The sequence below is a fragment of the Pan paniscus genome, chromosome 2 (genome assembly GCF_029289425.2).
Source record: "Pan paniscus chromosome 2, NHGRI_mPanPan1-v2.0_pri, whole genome shotgun sequence".
Taxonomy (NCBI): Eukaryota; Metazoa; Chordata; class Mammalia; order Primates; family Hominidae; genus Pan; species Pan paniscus.
This window is the reverse complement of record NC_085926.1, coordinates 168,542,372-168,550,960: the sequence shown is the minus strand read 5'-3', so window position 1 is coordinate 168,550,960 and position 8,589 is coordinate 168,542,372. Positions and strand designations below refer to the sequence as shown.

Here is an 8,589-nt window from a genome sequence, read left to right as displayed (position 1 = left end):
GCTACCTGGGGGCTGCAACTTGTCTCTGCCAAGGGTGTCCTAGCTGACCCTCCAGCAATGCTGACCACACCTGCACACTTGGCTGTCTTTTCTGCTAGGGATTCTCTAGTTAACTCCTACTTACCCCTCAAGGCTCGGCCCTGGGGTTACCTGTTCCTGAAACCCAGGCCTCCCCTGGGTTGTGGTAGGCATTCTTCATCCCAGCTCTCTCTGTGCTCTGGGCCTGTCTCCATGTCTAGCTCACCATGTCCATAATCTGTTAGAGGGATTTGTGTTGTGTCTCCCTTGTCCAGGATGCATCCAGATCTCCTGATTTCAGTTGTGTTTGTTAGCAAAGAATGAAAGCACGGAAGCCCTTTGGAAGATGAGCCATCAGGCTGTGGTGAGGGAGGCTCCCTGTCTGAAGTCTGTATCCTGACTAAGCAGGGTGCCCCCGGAAGGGACAGATAGCCTCCAACTGTTTAAAGCTCCAGAAAGTTCTGCAAACCACATCTGGTCTGCTAATGCTTGGGGTAAAAGCTGGCTTTTCCATTAAGGCCTTTGAACCTTAAGGCTGGTGTTACACAGTTGGTTAACTGTCACTCTGCATTTAGAGTCACTGACCCCTATTTTGAGGGAGTTAAAGAATAACAGCCTCTGGGAGAAATAGAGTTTCCAGATAGATGACTTTGCTTGAGCACATTTGGAAGCATGACATTAAATCCTGTGAGAGGTTTGCCCTCATGCCCTTTTTGAAGACACACACACACGTATGCATGTATATCTGGGCACATGCACACATGTATGTGCATAAGAGAAAGAATTGGTCAGTGCCCTGTGGTATCATGGGAACATCCTCATATGAGAATCAAAGGATAACAGGTTCAGGGAAGAAACCCGCCCATGGACTTGGGTTTAGCTGGCCCTGTGTCCCACCCAACCCAGCTCTCCAGCTTCCCCCCACAAAGTTCCAGACCTCCTCTCCTGGGATCCTTTATTCCCACTGAAGGCAGTATACAGAGAGTGAGGGCCCCAGACTTGGGGCCTGTGCACATCCTGAGATGGAAGCCTGAGCCTGCACAGGGGGAGAAGTGGAACAGCCAGACTGCAGGTTCTCAGACAACACGGGCCCCTGTGCTCTCCAGGGCCCTCCTGAGGCTGCACCTTTTGACACTCTCCACCATTCAAGGGGCCCTTTGTGGTTATTCAGATGAAGAAAGATCAGGAGGTCTTCAGATGCAGAAAACAAGATGTTAGGGGAGTGGAAAGGGAGCCAAGGTGATTTCTCCTCAGGTGGACCTGCACCAACAGCCAGTGTGGAAACAGCGTGGAGCCTGGAGTCAGGCTGGCCTGGGCTAGAGCCAGAGGTGGGAGGAGGAGGGCAACTGGGAACCTGCTACATCCAGGCTAGACTGTAAGTGTCTTCGGATGGGTAGCTGGTGCCAGGCACTCCTCCCTGTAACCACCCATAAAGGCTGGCATGGAGCACATTTTCTTGCACACAGAAATCCTTGTACCATCAGCCTGTACCATATCCCCACTCTTCCACCCCCCAATCCCAACCTTCCAGGAGCGAAGTGGTGGAAACACTGATACTCCAGCCTCACCTGATCCAGCCTCATCATTCAGAGGGTAGGGAAATAAGACTCAATGTGCTTATGCCAAGATCAGATCTGCTTTGAGCCTGAGTTGCCTCAAGCAACTGAACGCCTCTCTGGCCTTGGGGCAGGTCTCTGGTCACTTACATAGAGGCCAAAAATCAAGTGCAAGCAGTAGGCAAGGCATGAAGTCAAAGTCAGATCATATGCAGGATGACAAGCGCCCAGTGGAACAACCATCGGCCTGAGTTGTGGTCTAGAGCTAAGATTGGACACCACCAGCAGCAAGGAGGTGGCAGCCAGTCAACCAGTAGGTTCCAGGTGGTGAGGACGGAGCAGGGAACAAAAGCACAGAAACCCTATCTTCCTGGAGCCTACATTTCTCACTGAGAAGCAAAGGCTGGTGGCCCAACCCAAGTCTGAAGGGTTCACTGTGGCACAACGAGGCACTCAGACTCTGGGTTTGACTCCTCTTTGCCTCTTACATCTGTGTGACATTACGCAGGCCATTTACTTCTCCAGATCTCAATTTCCTCATCTGTAAAGTGGGATTAATAAGACCAGCAGCCTCAGTGGGCTGCGGCGAGGATTTTGTCAGTAAAGTAAAGCACTAAGAACAGCATGTGACTCACAGTAAGCAAGGTAAGAATTTCTTTGCTATTGTCCTGGACACTGCCCTTACAAAAATGCCAGGAGTGTGCAATGCTTGCACTGCAGAACATTTTAAAGAGGCCACCCAGGGCCTGCCAGCTTGTGTTCCATCAGTGGTGACAAATTTCTGCCTGGCCTCAGACAGGTCGCTAATTGTTCTCAGCCTCCATCCCCTTCCCCATTCCTGGGGTGGTAGAGGAGCAGATGATGCTGGCCCACTCAGGAGGTCCTAGGAGGCAATCTGAGGTCACCACAGAAGAGTCAGGGCAGGAGATTCCAGGCTAGCCATGGAAAGAGGTGGCAAGGCTTCATCTGGCAGGGTAAGCAGGAGCTCCGGGCTCACAGAGGTTACATATGCGCCTCTGAACATCTTGAGGGGTGGCATCTGGAGCTGTTGTGTCATGATTTACTGAAAGCTGTACTTAAGTTAAATCAAGGTTGGAAAGGCTAATGAATGAACTCCTACCATTTAAAAAAAAAAATAGTCACCTTATTTTGATGAAGTTGGGATAGGAAGAAGCAAGAAGAGTATCCAGCTCCTTCCGTCTCCCGCGTTCGCTGTGAGAGGAGCTGCCGCCATGTCTGCGCATCTGCAATCGGTGATCATGCGAAACTGCTCCAGTTTCCTGATCAAGAGGAATAAACACACCTACAGCACCGAGCCCAACAACTTGAAGGCCCGCAACTCCTTCCCGCTACAACCGGCTGATTCACTGCAAGACTGTGGGCGTGGAGCCGGCAGCCCATGGCAGAGGTGTCCTGGTGGTCATGAAGCGGAGATCCGGCCAGCGGACACCTGCCATCTCCTACGTGCGGACCATCATCAACAAGAACGCTGGAGCCAAACTCAGCAGCATCAGATACATGATCCGCAAGAACAAGTACCGCCCTGACCTGCCATGGCTGCCATCAGCAAGGCCAGCGCCATCCTGCGCAGCCAGATGTCTGTGATGGTGAAGAGGAAGCTGACCAGCCCCACAAAGAGCTTGTGAGTTGCCTGCCCCCAAGCAATAGTCAGCTGGCTTTCTCACAAAAGGAAGAAGAAGAAGGAGGAGAAGGGAGAAAGGGGAAAGGGGAAAGGGGAAAGGGAAGGGGAAGGGGAAGGGGATGCAGTGCCCTGCAAAAAACTCAAGAAGACTTTTACTATTTGCGCTGATTTCTCATCCCCTAGGCATAGTCAGAAATAATATGAATGTCCGGCCACCTTGAAAGCCCTTGCAGTGTTTAGAAAATCTGTACTCTCCAATATGACAGCCACAAGCCACATGCGCCTATTGAGCACTTGAAAAGTGGTTCCTTGAGATATGCTGTATGTGTACACTCTGGATTCCAAGACTTAGTATGGAAAAAAAAATGTAAATATCTCATTAATAATTTTTATTGATTACGTATTGAAATACTAATATTTTCATATATTGGCTAAAATAAAATGTATTACTAAAATTAATTTCATCCATTTTTCTTTTTTTATGTGGCTACTAGAAAATCTACACATGGGGCTTGCATGATATTTCTATTGGATGGTGAAGTTTAAACAGAGAATGGTGCTCATGGGGTCTGCCTTTCCCAGTGGTGCCAGTTGAGCCATCACTCATTTCTTTTTGCTCAAATAGCAAAAAGACTTTGCAGTGGAGAAAACCCTGGGCCAGGAGACTGCAGATCCAATTGATCACTTCACCTCAGCCACCAAGTTGCTGGATGGCTTTGGTAACAATAGTGATAGTAGCAAACACTTCCATAGTTTTTTATGTATATATGGAGGCCAGGTGCTGTTCTAAACATTTGACACATGTAAATTTCTCACTAAAACTCTATGAGATGATAGAAGCTATTATTAGCTCCATTTTCTGTATGTGGACACTGAGGTGTTAAGAGGTTAAATCACAAGCCCTAAGCTCATGACTGGAAATTGGTAGAGTTAGGATTCAAAGCCAGGCAGTCTGGTTCCAAGGTCTGTGTTGTAAACCACCTCTTACCTCAAGTAATCCAAACTTGCTTGGATTCAGTTTCTTCGTCTAAGAAACAAGGTTCAGAAGACGACAAGGGTGACCACAGGCTGTGTAGATGTAAGCTGGCAGAAGCTTAGGAAAGGAAATTACATTGAAAGAGCTTCCCATCCACAAAGCTACTAAAACCCAAACCCAGTGCTTACAATAATGTCTTCCCAAATGCCCCCAAATGAAATTAACTTTTTCTCTTCTTATGCTTCATAACATTCTGATACATTACAGTCCTTCACACATCTTATCTTTCATTGCACACACACACACACACACACACACACACACACACGTGTATATATATCCATTTCCTTCATTACTGTTCAGATTTTTTAAAGGCAGGCTGTCTTACAGATCAGTGCTTTTTAACTGGAGGTTAAAATTTTGCTCCCAGAGGACATTTGGTAATGTCTGGAGAAAGTTTTGATTAACACAACTTGTGAGGTTGGAGGTATGTCGCTACTATCATCTAGTGAGTAAAGATAAAAAATGCTGCTAAGCATCCTACAAAGCGCAGGACAGCCCCCTACAACAAAGAATTATCTGGACCAAAATCTCCATACTTCCAAGAGTGAGAAACCCTGTCCTTCATTAGATCATTAGATGATCCATTGTGCCTAAAACATGCATGAAACAATAGGCACTCCATAAGTGACGAAAGATTGATTGATTGATTGATTGATTGAAAGAATAATAAATACATATTCACCTATCTGCCCTGAATGTAACTTCCTTTTGGTTAGGCTCATCAAATATGTATTCAATGCCCACTATATGCCAGGCACATTCTAGGGCTGGGGGCTAGGGGAATGCAAAGTTCTGAGGCACACGAGGCCCCTGTCCTCAGGATAGGACAGTCTCCTAGGGGAGTCAGAGTCAAAGCAGTGTGTCAAACGTTAAGTGCCCTCAATCTTGCCAGCTCTGGACAAGAGCACCACACAGAAACTTTGTGAAGACAGATGACCCAGCCAATCCTGGAGATACTCATCATTTTTTCTCAATCTTTATTTTGAAAAACGTCAAACATACAGAAAATGTGGAATAACAGTACAATACACATATTTATATACATAGTAACATTTAGATAGATAGATAGAGAAATATAAATACATACAAAATGCTTTGGAAAATAAGATGCAGACATCATGACCTCAGCCAAATACATCAGCATGCATAGGACAGACCTGCTGATTTAATCAGTCTGGAGTGGGGCCTTGGCATCACTAGTTTAAAAAATTCTCCATTTGGGTAAGGGCCAAGATAGCCGAATGGGAACAGCTCTGGTCTGCAGCTCCCAGCGAGACCAATGCCGAAGGCAGGTGATTTCTGTATTTCCAAATGAGGTACCAGTTCATCTCACGGAACTGGTTAGGCAGTGGATGCAGCCCACAGAGAGCAAGCAGAAGCAGGGCGGGGCATGGCTTTACCTGGGAAGTGCAAGGAGGCAGGGGACCTCCCTCCCCCAGCCAAGGGAAGCCATGAGGGACAGTGCTACCCACCCCGGGTACTACGCTTTTCCCACAGATCTTCGCAATCCACAGATCAATAGATTCCTTTGTGAGCCTACACCACCAGAGCCCTGAGTTTCAAGCACAAAACTGGGTGACTGTTTAGGCAGGCACCGAGCTAGCTGCAGGAGATTTTTCATACCCCAGTGGCACCTGGAACCCCAATGGGACAGGAGAACCATCCACTCCCCTGGAAAGGGGCCTGAAGTTAGGGAGCCAAGTGGTCTCACTCAGCAGGTCCCACTCCCACAAAGCCCAGCAAACCAAGAACCACTGGCTTGAAATTCTCACTGCCAGCGTAGAAGTCTGGAGTTGACCTGGGATGATGGAGCTTGGTGAGCAGAGGGGTATCCACCATCATTGAGGCTTTAGTAGGCAGTTTTCCCCCGACAGTGCGAAGGAGACTGGGAGGTTTGGACTGGGCAGATTTCACCACAGCATGGCAAAGTGGCTGTGGCCAGACTGCTTCTCTAGATTCCTGTCACCAGGCAGGGCATCTCTACAGGAAATGCAGCAGCCCCAGTCAGGGGCTTACAGATAAAACTCTCATCTACCTGGGACAGAGCACCTGGTGGGAGGGGCGGCTGTGGGCCCTGATTCAGCAGATTTAATCTTTCCTGCCTGCTGGCTCTCAAGTGAGCAGCTGATCCTGACAAGGGAGATTCTCCCAGCACAGCACACCAGCTCTGCTAAGGGACAAACTGCCTCCTCAAGTGGGTCCCTGGCCTCCGTGCCTCCTGACTGGGAGAGACCTCCCAACAGGGGTCGACAGACACCTCATACAGGAGAGCTCCAACTGGCATCTGGCAGGTGCCCCTCTGGGATGAAGCTTTCAGAGAAAGAAGCAGGCAGCAATCATTGCTGTTTTGCAGCCTCCACTGATGATACCCAGGGGAACAGTGTCTGGACCTCCAGCAAACTGCAGCAGACCTGCAGAAGAGGGGCCTGACTGTTAGAAGAAAAAATAACAAAGAGAAAGCAACAAGAAAAACAACAAAAAAGACCCGCACACAAAAACCCTATTCAAAGGTAATCAGCCTCAAAGATCAAAGGTAGATAAATCCAGGAAGATGAGGAAAGACCAGTGCAAAACTCTGAAAATTTGAAAAGCCAGAATGCCTCTTCTTCTCCAAATGATCGCAACTCCTCTCCAGCAAGGGCACAAAACTGGTTGGAGAATTAGATTGAGAAATTGACAGAAGTAGGCTTCAGAAGGTAGGTAATGACAAACTCCTCTTAGCTAAAGGAGCATGTTCTAACCCAACGCACGGAAGTTAAGAAATTTGATAAAAGGTTACAGAAATGGCTAACTAGAATAACCAGTTTAGAGAGGAACATAAATGACCTGATGGAGCTGAAAAACATAGTACAAGAACTCCGTGAAGCATACCCAAGTATCAATAGCCAAATTGATCAAGTGGAAAAAAGGATATCAGAGATTGAAGACCATCTTGTTGAAATAAGGCATGCAGATGAGAGTAGAGAAAAAAGAATGAAAAGGAATGAGCAAAGCCTCCACGAAGTATGGGACTATGTGAAAAGACCAAACCTATGACTGATTGGCATACCTGAAAGTGACAAGGAGAATGGAACCAAGTTGGAAAACACACCTCAGGATATTATTCAGCATAACTTCCCCAGCCTAGCAAGAGAGGCCAACATTCAAACTCAGGAAATACAGAGAACACTACTAAGATACTCCATAAGAAGATCAACACCAAGACACATAAGCATCAGAGTCTCCAAGGTTGAAATGAAGGAAAAACTGTTAAAGGCAGCCAGAGAAAAAGGTCAGGTTACCTCCAAAGAGAAGCCCTTCAGAATAACAGTGGATTGCTCTGCAGAAACCCTACAAGCCAGAAGACAGTGGGGGCCAATATTCAACATTCTTAAAGAAAAGAATTTTCAACCCAGAATTTCATATCCAGCCAAACGAAGCTTCATAAGTGAAGGAGAAATAAAGTCCTTTACAGACAAGCAAACGCTGAGGGATTTTGTCACCACCAGGCCTGCCTTACAAGAGCTACTAAAGGAAGTGCTCAATATGGAAAGGAAAAACTGGTACTGGCCACTGCAAAAGGCACACCAAAATATAAAGACCAATGACATTATGAAGAAGCCGCACCAAATAATGGGCAAAATAACCAGCTGGGATCATAATGGCAGGATCAAATTTACACATAATAATATAAACCTTAAATGTATACGGGCTAAATGCCCCAATTAAAAGACACAGACTGGCAAATTAGATAAAGAGTCAAGACCCATCCGTATGCTGTATTCAGGATACCCATCTCACATGCAAAGACATACATAGGCTCAAAATAAAGGGATGGAGGAATATTTGCCAAGTAAATGAAGAGGGGAAAAAAGCAAGTTGCAATCCTAGTCTCTAATGAAACAGGCATTAAACCAACAAAGATCAAAAAAGACAAAACAAGGGCATTACATAGTGGTAAAGGGATCAATTCAACGAGAAGAGCTAACTATCCTAAATATATATGCACCCAATATAGGAGCACCCAGATTCATAAAACAAGTTCTTAGAGACCTACAAAGAGACTTAGACTCCCACACAATAATAGTGGAAGACTTTAACACCCCACTGTCAATATTAGAAAGACCAATGAGACAGAAAATCAACAAAGATATTCAGGACTTGAACTCAGCTCTGGACCAAGTGGACCTAATAGAGATCTGCAGAACTCTCCACCCCAAATCGACAGAATATACGTTCTTCTCAGTGCCACATAGCACTTATTCCAAAATTATCCACATAATTGGAAGTAAAACACTTCCCAGCAAATGCAAAGGAATGGAAATCATAACAAATAGTCCCTCAGACCACAGCAC

At 46.5% G+C, this 8,589-nt stretch overlaps 1 pseudogene; it reads left to right on the top strand.

The window, feature by feature from the left end:
• Positions 1 to 2,636: 2,636 nt before the first annotated feature.
• Positions 2,637 to 3,220, top strand: LOC100987444 (large ribosomal subunit protein eL28-like; annotated as a pseudogene).
• The last annotated feature ends 5,369 nt before the right edge of the window (positions 3,221 to 8,589 follow it).